Source organism: Cibotium barometz, chromosome 46, assembly GCF_041138505.1.
Source record: "Cibotium barometz isolate CiBa-2024 chromosome 46, ASM4113850v1, whole genome shotgun sequence".
In the NCBI taxonomy this organism is placed as follows: Eukaryota; Viridiplantae; Streptophyta; class Polypodiopsida; order Cyatheales; family Cibotiaceae; genus Cibotium; species Cibotium barometz.
In genome coordinates this window covers 4,677,766-4,690,626 of record NC_141091.1, presented here as the reverse complement: position 1 = coordinate 4,690,626, position 12,861 = coordinate 4,677,766, and positions in this window count along the sequence as shown.

The window sequence follows — 12,861 nt, the reverse complement described above, 5'->3', positions numbered from 1 at the left end:
TGTATGTATGTATGTGGATGTGTATGTATGAATGAGGATGTAAAAATGGACGTATGTATATAGATGTGGATGTATGGATGTATGTATGTAGATGTGGATGTATGTATGTAGATGTGGATGTATGGATGTGATTGTGAATGAAGAGGTGGATGTGAATGTATGGATGTAGATACAGATGTGGATGTATGTATGTAGATGTGGATGTATGGATGTGATTGTGAATGAAGAGGTGGATGTGAATGTATGGATGTAGATACGGATGTGGATGTATGTATGTGAATGTGGATGTATGAATGAGGATGTGAAAATGGATGTATGCATGTGAATGTGGATGTATGAATATGAATGTGGATGTGTGGATGTGGAAATGGAGGTATGGATGTATGAATGTAGATGTGGATGTATGCATGTAGATGCGTATGTATGAATGTGAAATTGGATGTATGATATGGATGTACGAACATGGATATGTATGTAGAATAATGAATATGAAGATGTATGTGAGATAATGTAGTCTATATGAGTGAATGGATGAGAACGATGAATGGAATGTGGAATAAGTAATGTGGTCCGAGAGTGGATAATATGGAAAGACAAGAGTTCGTTATAGAAACTGTATTTGTGACTGTTTGTAAATGACTGTTTTATGTCAAGAATGCTGGAGAAGCATTTTGACCGTCTTGAGGATTAAGGTCATGAAGACTGAACTGATAAAGTTGCAACTGCTGACGGAGAGTCAATGGAGGACGTCTCGCGTAGCAAGGTCGATCGAGGTCTTGACCAGCCTCGGCTCGATTTAAATGGTGAGCTTCCGGTACGGTGGATGAGGGACCAAGGAAGCGGCCTATGAGTGAAGCGCTAGGTCACCTGCGAAGGATCCTAGAGGGTGCTGACCATACGGTGCTCGGGCTCTGGGTCGCCGAAGATACCCACACGTGCGTCGTGGAAGATATTGTAATAAGGAGTAAGAGTTGTTTTCTGAAACCGGGCATGGATCTGGTTGATTGACCTTGCTGGTCCTCAACAGATGAGTCCATGGCTCTTTTATATGGATCTGTGGGTTGATCTTGCTGATCTTCCACGGAGACTCCATTCTATTATATGAATATATTGCCGGTTACTATGAGCTAGGAACCATGGAAAAGGCCCCTGAGAGAACAGGTGGTGAGCGTTTTGGTTGCCAATGATGCCATAAGTATACCGATGAAAGAATGACTGGAAATAAGGATTCAACCAGAGACTTTGAGGATTGTCATCAGTGACATAATGGTTTTATTAAAGGATTGTTTTAAAGCTAGTTGATGCTAAGAAAAAGGCAATTTCATATTGGGTGTGTAAGTGGTATGACTAGTTTTATGTTTGCATGAACTTCCGGCTAGGGGGCCTTGGAACTCTTTTCCTTGGTACCCGGGACAAAACCTAACCAAATTCCAAATTGGATCCCATCACTACAGTGGTTGGGCGGTTGGCTAACCCATGGGATCGGATGGGGTTAGGCTGGACTGATGGATCCGTAAATCGAGATTTAATTTCTATTATTACGATAGATGAAGTAAATCCCGGATAGAAATTGTTCTATGGATAGGAATCAACGGCTGTGCCTCTTGATGGGGAAAAAAGCGTTGATCCCAATGATCCAAGTGCAAGTTCTTCCTTGATTTGACCAAGTACCGTTAAAGGTGTAGTCAGATCAGTTTGATCAGTAATGATCTTGACTACGTTAGAGTAAAGAGTTATCCTGGTGGAATCGCCCGTGCTTTCCGGGTAAAGAAAGTTTTTCCGGTTTCGGTTTTGGACAAACCGACGGATTAGTCTCTTGTCCGGATATCCGTGGGCGAGGCCCCGAGTGTGGGACCCCTGTCCCGCGCGAGAAGTGCTACTTCCGCTGCTAGTACCCCGAATCCGTTGCTCGGTGGGAACAGGGATCTCACAGAAGTTATAATCTTAATAATTTATAATATGCAAGTTAATGAGATATAACCTAAAAAATTTCTCTAAACAAAGTTTCGGTCTATCCTTGTAGTCATTCAGACTCTCACTAGTTTCTTAATTTGATCGCCCTATGTTTTTTCTCAAAAGGTTTCCTCCCCAATCTTATTTCTCGAATTTATTGTACAAATATCTTGCGTGTGCATCTCCAAGATATAAGCACAATTTCATAGGATGATTGTCTCAACATGGGAGGATATTCAAACCACTTCTATGGCCAGTAGGGATGAGTGATTCGTCCTCGTATGATAAACAATCACTTGTTTTAATCCCTTAACAGTTAACCTTTGAAAAAAAAATCCTAGGAATTAAGATCGGCTCTGATACCACTTGTAAGGTTCCCCCCTTCCAAAATAGGGGAAACACTTAAGATAGTCCACTAAGTCTTATCTTGGAGAAAATTCCTACTCATTGACACCTTGACCATGCAGAGATTCAAGGATATGATTCATATAAGTAAGACCTAGCTCATTCTTGCAACAAGCAGAGGGGGAGCATGGTCTTCTAAAAATCAAATCACCCATAGGATAATTGATCATAATTTGGACAACTACTACTAGTCTTGATTCCTAGAGACCGCTTTTTTCCTCATCCATGCAAGGCACAGCCGCCGCTAGCCTAGTCTTCTAGAATAGAATTGCCCGAGAACCTATTTATCTAGCGTAGGGTTTTCACTCGATCTGTTGGTGGAAAGCTACCTGACTAATCGGGTCCACCCATCTGTAGGATGGTGCCATCGAGGCATTCCATCATCCCACTCTCCACCCTACTCACGCATCAATTTATTTTCTAATTAATCCTACCACACTGTTTGACGTAAATAAACATGCTCTTTAATTAAGGCCCTTTTACAAGGTTCGTTAAAACAGCCTCTTTCCACAATACAATAATGCCAAAGACGAGATTTTTTTTAAAAAAAAAGTTTGTACAAGAATCAATTCCATACAAGCCAAACCGGCTCTCTGATTGTTTCCCTTTATCTTACTGGATGATCTAGAATTCGGCCTTCCAGCCTCTACATGTTGGGCAAAACCCTACGGGACCATACACCTCATCGTCGGGCCGCTAGTGGCGAGAGGACTCAAGCCGGCCACCTATCGCCCTCTAGCCTCAGCCCTCAGAACTAGGCAGCATCACAATCACCCGCCTCAATCGGCGGCGAACCTCATTCTCCCAATGGTATAAGGGATACCATGGGCCAACTCTCCGGGCCTTACCAACATCTCCGTCGTTCGGCTATACAAGCACAAGAACGGCGCAACGTCAAGGCAGGGAGAGTTGTACCTGTACCATAATTTAACCAAGATAACAATCCATTTACTCAAATAAACCATAGGACTAGAATCCATGTTACCTTCTTAAGAAAACAATCCTTTTCACAAAGATTTTAGCATTTCAACTTGAGATTGCGATAAGACATTCTTTATTAAGGCATATGCTGTTGTTTAAAAGAATACAATTTTTAACTAGTAAATCAATCATATAGATCACTATTAACAATTAATAGAGAAGCCGGGGCCATACCTCAGCCCCTAAGAATGATATATAATTGAAAAAAAAAATATACCTTACAGAAATTTATCATTTATCGTTGCCTTTGCTCGTTAACAAGAGCTTTAGAACTTGACATAAGAGAATAGAGTCTTCTAATACCTTCTCTTACGATTGAAATCATCCAATCATTCCCAAGATTTATCTCCTCTTACTCGTACTGTGCCTTTTCTCTCTTTGGAAGGTCTATGGCAAAATAGCCTTCTCTTGCAGGGCTACGGCATACTGTTCTGTATTTAAAAGAAAAGCTATGGAGTTCTGGTCTCTTCCTCCGAAAGACCATAGCAATCTAACCTTCTCTTCTAAGATATTAGATAAGAATGAAGGGATATATACATCTCAAGCTCTAGGATTACCTTGAGGCTACTTGTTGCTGTCTTACAGTTTTCCTTGTGTAGAGACCCTGATAGAAGCAGCAAACTGCTTCGGCCATAAATCTCTGATAAGAACTCATAATATACTCGTATAACCAGTTAAAAGAACCGGAAGGAATCTAGTCTACAAGCCACCGCGGTGGGTAGAATAGGCAAAAACGTCTATATATAGCTGCAAACGTGCCATCTTTAGAAACGCGTTGCTTTTCCTCATTTTTAGTATGCATGGACTCTAAATATATAAAAGTACTCTAAATATGACCTCTTATCACCTAAATTTAAATTTCTATTTTTGGATATACTTATCTCTTAATAGAACTATTCTTGTCTTCTTATTTCTTTTAGGATTTTTGGAGCTAATATTTTTATTCTAACACTTTCCTAATGTTTCTAGCCTTATTACCTCACTCTTCTTTGAGTGCACTCTCTTTCCTTATTGAAATCTATATTAAAAGAGACACATACATGGCTTGGGAGGGACCTTACAATCTCCCCCACTTAAAAGATTCGAGACATCCTCATCTCGCGAGCTAGGGTAGTATCTAGGTAAATCCTCCTGTTCATCTAAAGTGGTTTCCCCACTAGGTAGAAATCTTCTTTTATCTAAACATTGTTCTTAAAGAGTCCCTTATTTCATGTGTTTGGCTCGTTTTGTTGTGCCTCCAGAAGGTCTTTATTATTCTAAAGTTAATTGGCCTTATTATCCTAATTTCATGCATCCATATACCTCTCATATGATATGAACCTTCAAATTCCTTATTCTATACCCCCATGTAATATGGTACTTAACAAATTGTCATGGAGAAACGTAAGGGAATCAATCCTTTACACAAGATAAACCATGATAGCAATTTCATAATCTTAGTATCATCTTGTAGAATACCTCTATTCATCATGCACATTACTTCACATGAATCTCGCACCAATCCTCTTCTATTTACTCATAGAAATACTTGTTGAATTCGGTTATCTTTAACCCTGCTATCCCTATTTCTTGACCTAATTTTGCTCTAGCTCATGATTCCTTGTAGCCAAGTGTGGGCTTGACGTTCCTCTTGAATTAGGGGACCTCTTCTTGATTAACATGGAAGGACTCGTGTCCTTCTCTCGACACTTTCTATATAAAAAAACCTTATCATAGTCTCTGGCTATAATTATGGCTTATGATATAGAGGATGGTTTTGCATTCTTGACGAGGTTATTCAATGGTAGATAAAGCTTCCAAATGAATCGATGGAGAAGAGTTACCTCATCCATCTCTAGAGCAAATTGGAGAAGTTTAACAAAAGTTTGGTGGTATTCTTTTAGGGTCTTCCTTTCTTGGGTTAGCTCCAAAAATTCATTCATTTTATCCTCTCGAAATCCTGGAGGACAAAACCTTCTCTCGAAGGTGTACTTTCATGGCATCCCCCCATAACTGATTCTGGTTCCCGTGGTTAGATTCACAACAGTGCTTTCAACTAATTTGGCACATTCACACGACGTCAGCTATTCAAACCTTAATGAAGTTATAATCTTAATAATTTATAATATGCAAGTTAATGAGATATATCCTGAGAAATTTCTCTAAACAAAGTTTCGGTCTATCCTTCTAGTCATTCAGTCTCTCACTAGTTTCTTAATTCGATAGCCCTATGTTTTTCCTCAAAAGGTTTCCTCCCCAATCTTATAGTACAAATATCTTGCGTGTGCATCCCCAAGATATAAGCACAATTTCATAGGATGATTGTCTCAACATGTGTGAGATCCCTGTCCCCACTATGCAATGGATTCACGATACTAGCAACGGAAGTAGCACTTCTTGCGCGGGGCAGGGTCCCACACTCAGGGCCTCGCCCACGGATATCTGGACAAGAGACTAATCCGTCGGTTTTTCCAAAACCAAACCTTGGAAAAACTTTCCTTAGTTAGAAAGCACGGGCGATTCCACCAGGATAACTTTTTACTCTAATGTAGTCAAGACCATTACTGATCAAGCTGATCCGACCGCAACTATGAAGATACTCGGTCAGATCAAGGAAGAAACTTGCACTTGGATCACTGGGATCAACGCTTTTTTCCCCATCAAGAGGCACAAGCCGTTGATTCGTATCCATAGAACAATTACTATCCGGGATTTACTTTATCTATCGTAATAACAGAAATTGAGTCTCAATTTACGGATCCATCAGTCCAGCCTAGCCCCATCCAGTCCCATGGGTTAGCCAACCGCCCAACCACTGTAGTGATGGGATCCAATTAAGAATTTGGTTAGGTTTTGTCCCGGGTACCAAGGAAAAGAGTTTCAAGGTCCCCTAGCCGGAAGTTCATGTAAACATAAAACTAGTCACACCACTTACACACCCAATATGAAATTGCCTTTTTCTTAGCATCAGCTAACTTTAAAACAATCCTTTAATGAAACCATTATGTCACTGATGACAATCCTCATAGTCTCTAGTTGAATCCTTAGCATCAGCTAACTTTAAAACAATCCTTTAATGAAACCATTATGTCACTGATGACCATCCTCATAGTCTCTGGTTGAATCCTTATTTCCAGTCATTCATTCATCAGTATACTTATGGCATCATTGGCAACCAGAACGCTCACAACCTGTTCACTCTGGGGCCTTTTCCATAGTTCCTAGCTCATAGTAACCGGCAATATATTCATATAACAGAATGGAATCTTCGTGGAAGATCAGCAAGATCAACCCATAGATCCATATAAAAGAGCCATGGACTCATCCGTTAAGGACCAGCAAAATCAATCAACCAGATCCATGCCCGATTTCAGAAAACAACCATGACCTTAATCCACAAGACGGTCAAAATGCTTCCCCAGCATTCTTGACATAAAACAGTCATTTACAAACAGTCACAAAATACAGTTTCTAAATCGAACTCTCGTCTTTCCACATTATCCCTCCTTAGTCCACATTACTTATTCCACATTCCATTCAATGTGTACTCATTCTCATCCATTTCCTCATATCGACGACACATTAATTCACATACACATTCACATTCACATCCATACATCCACATCTACATGCATACATTCATTTTTACATCCTCATTTATACATCCACATCCCATATCCACATTCATACATACACATCCATATCCACATCCATACATCCACATCCACATCTACATTCACATCCATACATCCACATCTACATGCTTACCTCCATTTTCACATCCTCATTTATACATCCACATTCACATACATACATACATCCATATCCACATTTTCATTTACATCTATACATCCACATCTCCATCCACATACATACGTACATCCACATCCACATTCCACATTCACATCTATGCATCCACATCTACATCCACATTCACATACATCCACATCCACATTCTTGTTCATATAACCCCAGATGCCTTCACATCTAATCTTTTATATCACATCCATTCTCGCCCTATCACAACCCATATACATCTTATCCCATCACGTACACTTCTTACCTCATCCCATACACATCTAATCTTTTACATCACATCCATTCTCGCCCTATCACAACCCATATACATCTTATCCTAACACATACACTTCTTACCTCATCCCATATACATCTTATCACATCTTAATTCATCTTATCACCTCCTAACCTATTTCATAAGCATCTTATCACCTCTTATCACATCTTATACACCTCTTATCACATCCTATCACATCTCATATCTATTTCATAAGCATCTTATCACCTCTTATCACATCTTATCACCTCTTATCACATCTTATACACCTCTTATCACATCCTATCACATCTCATATCTATTTAAAGAATACAAAAGAATTCTTATATTTGATATAAGATTTCTTTACACATTTATTTATGCATAAATTCTATTTAAGGAGATTAATACTTTCGAAGTAAAAATCAATCTTTTATGCATCTTCCTAAGCATAAATTCATTTTAAATGAAAATGACACTTTTGAATTAAATTTCAATCTTTTATGCATTTTCCTATGCATAAATTCAATTTAGATGAGAATGACACTTTTGAATTAAAAATCAATCTTTTATGCATCCTCTTATGCATAAATTCAATTTGGCAGGAATTACACTTTTAGAATAAAAGAATTTCTCTTATGCATCTAAGTTATGCATAAAATCCATTTATGATGAAAAATCACACTTTTAGTATAAAAAGAATATCTTTTATGCATACCTCTATGCATGAAATCCAATATGATAAAAGTAACACTTTTACAATAAAATAATCAACTTTTATGCATACCTCTATGCATGAAATTCAAATATGATAAAAGTCACACTTTTATAATAAAATAATCAACTTTTATGCATACGTCTATGCATGAAATTCAATTATGATAAAAGTCACACTTTTATAATAAAATAATCATCTTTTATGCATACCTCTATGCATGAAATTCAATTATGATAAAAGTCACACTTTTATAATAAAATAATCATCTTTTATGCATACCTCTATGCATGAAATTCAAATATGATAAAAGTAACACTTTTATAATAAAATAATCATCTTTTATGCATACCTCTATGCATGAAATTTAAATATGATAAAAGTAACACTTTTATATTAAAATAATAATCTTTTATGCATACCTCTATGCATGAAATCTAATTATGATAAAAGTAACACTTTTATGTTAAAATAATAATCTTTTATGCATACCTCTATGCATGAAAATCAATTATGCATAATATAAAAGTCAATTTCTCTAGGATTACAATGAATATCTTTCAATTAATCTAGGATGATAATTCCTAGAATATGGTAGGAAGTTCTCTTTTCATGCTTTGAATGAAATTTTTTTATGCGTAATTTTTATAAAAATTTTACCATAGCTCCGCTGCTATGACTGATAAATCTCAATTTTTCTAAGGGATAAAGCTTATCATTAAAGAAATAATTAGAATGATCCCTAATTGGATCATTAATCCATAATGGATTGAATCATCAATATTCATGAAATACATAAACTAAAAGCATAGAAAAAAGCCATTAATTTGGCCTCAAGCATAGATTAATCTTGGATTAAGGAAAAGCTTTATGAAAAGCTTCATTTGGATTGAGAATGGGTAATGAGTATGACCATTTCTTGAGTGAGAGAGAGAAATTACATAAAAACCATTTGAATTAAGCATAAATGGAAATTTATGTAATTCTTAACTATCATTAATCAATTAACTTCAATAGCATTCATCAAATTATGTAACTCTTCACTACCATTCATCAATTAACTTCAATAGCATTCAAAAAGCATTCCAATTAAGCTTCTCAAGCTTGAGAGAGGTTGAGAAGAGAGAAGCATTGAGAAATTATAGAAAAGATCAAAATTCACCATTTGCCTTACAAATTGCTTGATTCTTTATTCACGGTAGAGGCCCCCAACCAATCAATTGGTTAAGTATGTTGATGGAGCCACCAATGGGGATTGAAGAAAGAGGGAAGCTCCAATTTCTTCAATTTGGAGAGAATTTTGGAGAATAGTAGAAATTAGCATTATTTCAGCATAACTCTAGTATAGTAAAATTCTTTAATTTTTTTCAAAGGACTCATGTTCTATTTATAGGAGAGGGAAGCTCTAACCAAAGCTAACTGAATTCTAGAATTTTCCAAATTCAGTTTGGTTGGATTTGGACTAGATTTAGACTTAGTTTGGTTACTTTTTGATTCAGTTTGGTTCCATTTTGATTTGGTTTGGTTCAAGAGAGAGGAGAGATAAAAATATCACATTATTTTTGAGTTTAAAACTCATTCAAGCATGTGAAATATGCACCTCCTTTAATGGACTCCCCTTCCTTACATATGTGTCAAAATGGAATCATTATACCGAAAATATCTCATATTTTTAATTTTGCTCATAGTTTTTTACTAATAAACCTTGTACATTTTCAACTCTTCATCTTATGTGAACATTTACTCATTTTTGGATACCCAAAATATCTCATATTTTTTATATTGCTCATAGTTTCTTACTAATAAACCTTGTACATAGTCAACTCTTCATCTTATGTGAGCATTTACTCATTTTTGGATACCCAAAATATCTCATATTTTTTATATTGCTCATAGTTTTTTACTAATAAACCTTGTACATTTTCAACTCTTCATCTTATGTGAGCATTTACTCATTTTTGGGTATCTTCTTTTACAAATTGGATTTATCTCCTCTCCCTACACATGGATTGATGCTATTGGCCCATAGGAACCTTAATTGGACCATAATCCAAAAATTTCTGAAGAGGGGATTGATTACAGGGGAAGATGCTGGACATCTTGAGATGCTGGGGAGGAATCTTACATTCTCTCCCACTTGAAAAACGCGAGATGCCCTCATCTCGCAAACTGGGGTAATTTTGCAAGATACACGAATATGAGACTGAGAGAAATTTTTTAATTAAGATTAACCACCAAGAAAAGTCTCAAAGAGAGTAATGGTCAAGACAAAAACAAGATTTAAACATTATTCATTCTTGGAACATATACAGTAAGGATAGAAGAACTCTTTACACTTCCATAAGCCCCTCCATCATATGATCACAAAAGCAGCACTCACAAGCTACGCACGTATAAGGTAACTCATCTATGGGAATAATTCTGTTGGTTATTGCTGCACCTATCTCAGTGGTATGAGGTGATCTAACAAAAGGACCTCTGAGAGGCAAGCCAAAAACGGGGTAAAGGCATATCATATTTTTGATATTACTCATAGTTTCTTACTAATAAACCTTGTACATAGTCAACTCTTCATCTTATGTGAGCATTTACTCATTTTTGGATACCCAAAATATCTCATATTTTTAATATTGCTCATAGTTTTTTACTAATAAACCTTGTACATTTTCAACTCTTTATCTTATGTGAGCATTTACTCATTTTTGGGTATCTTCTTTTATAAATTGGATTTATCTCCTCCCTACACATGGATTGATGCTATTGGTCCATATTAGGAACCTTAATTGGACCATAATCCAAAAACATTTGAAAATCTAGACCCTTAGGCTAAGGTCCTTTATACCCATTTCCAATAAATTCTAATTGCACATTGGAAAGTTATTTTTGAGTTTCTGTTTCAGGGAAATTTATTTTAATAATATGAGAAATTTTCTATCTAAAAATATTCAAAATCTGAATATTCTCTCTCTAGAATATTTTCTCTCTATGACAAAATAGGCAGAGACAAGATCTTTTATATTTCTGAAGAGGGGATTGATTACAGGGGAAGATGCTGGACATCTTGAGACGCTGCGGAGGAATCTTACAACATGCGAGGATATTCAAACCACTTCTATGGCTAGTAGGGATGAGTGATTCATCCTCGTATGATAAACAATCACTTGTTTTAATCCCTTAACAGTTAACCTTTGAAAAATAAATCCTAGGAATTAAGATCGGCTCTGATACCACTTGTAAGGTTCCCCCCTTCCAAAATAGAGAAAACACTTAAGATAGTCCACTAAGTCTTATCTTGGAGAAAATTCCTACTCATCGACACCTTGACCATGCAGAGATTCAAGGATACGATTCATATAGGTAAGACCTAGTTCTATCCTGCAGCACAGAGGGAGCGTGTCTTCTAAAAATCGAATCACCCATAGGGTAATTGATCATAATTTGGACAACTACTAGTCTTGATTCCTAGAGACAATGCTTTTTTCCTCATCCATGCAAGGCACTGCTGCCGCTAGCCTAGTCTTCTAGAATAGAAATGCCCGAGAACCTATTTATCTAGCGTAGAGCTTTCACTCGATCTGTTGGTGGAAAGGTACTCGACTAATCGGGTCCACCCATCTGTAGGATGGTGCCATCGGGGCATTCCATCCTTCCACTCTCCACCCTACTCACGCATCAATTTATTTTCTAATTAATCCTACCACACTGTGTGACGTAAATAAACATGCTCTTTAATTAAGGCCCTTTTACAAGGTTCATTAAAACAGCCTCTTTTCACAATAAAATAATGCCAAAGACAAGATTTTTTTTAAAAAAAAAAAGTTTGTACAAGAATCAATTCCATACAAGCCAAACCGGCTCTCTGATTCTTTTCCTTTATCTTACCGATAATCTAGAATTCGGCCTTCCAGACTCTACATGCTGGGCAAAACCCTACCGGACCATACACCTCATCGTCGGGCCGCCTAGTGGTGACAGGACTCAAGCCGGCCACCTGTCGCCCTCTCACACTCCGTCGCTCGATCCTCCCGTCCCTCAGAGGGATGTCTACGCACTAGGGTGGGCTATATCACTGCACTAGCCTCGGCCCTCAGAACTAGGCAGCATCACAATCACCCGCCTCAATCGGCGGCGAACCTCATTCTCCCAATGGTATGAGAGATACCACGGGCCAACTCTCCGAGCCTTACCAACATCTCCGTCGTCCGGCTATACAAGCACAAGAACGGCACAACGTCAAGGCAGGGAGAGTTATACATGTACAAAAATTTAACCAAGATAACAATCCATTTACTCAACTAAACCATAGGACAAGAATCCATGTTACCTTCTTAAGAAAATAATCCTTTTCACAAAGATTTTTTCATTTAAACTTGAGATTGCGATAAGACATTCTTTATTAAGGCATCTGCTGTTGTTTAAAAGAATACAAACTTAAACTGGTAAATCAATCAAATCGATCACTATTAACAATTAATAGAGAAGCCGGGCCCATACCTCAACCCCTAAGAATGATATATAATTGAAAAAAATATATATACCTTACAAAAATTTATCGTTTATCGTTGCCTTTGCTCATTAACAAGAGCTTTAGAACTTGACATAAGAGAATAGAGTCTTTTAATACCTTTTCTTACAATTGAAATCATTCGATCATCCCCAAGATTTATCTCCTCTTACTCATACTGTGACTTTTCTCTCTTTCAAAGGTCTATGGCAAAATAGCCTTCTCTTGCAGGGCTACGGTATACTATTCTGTATTTAAAAGAAAAGCTAT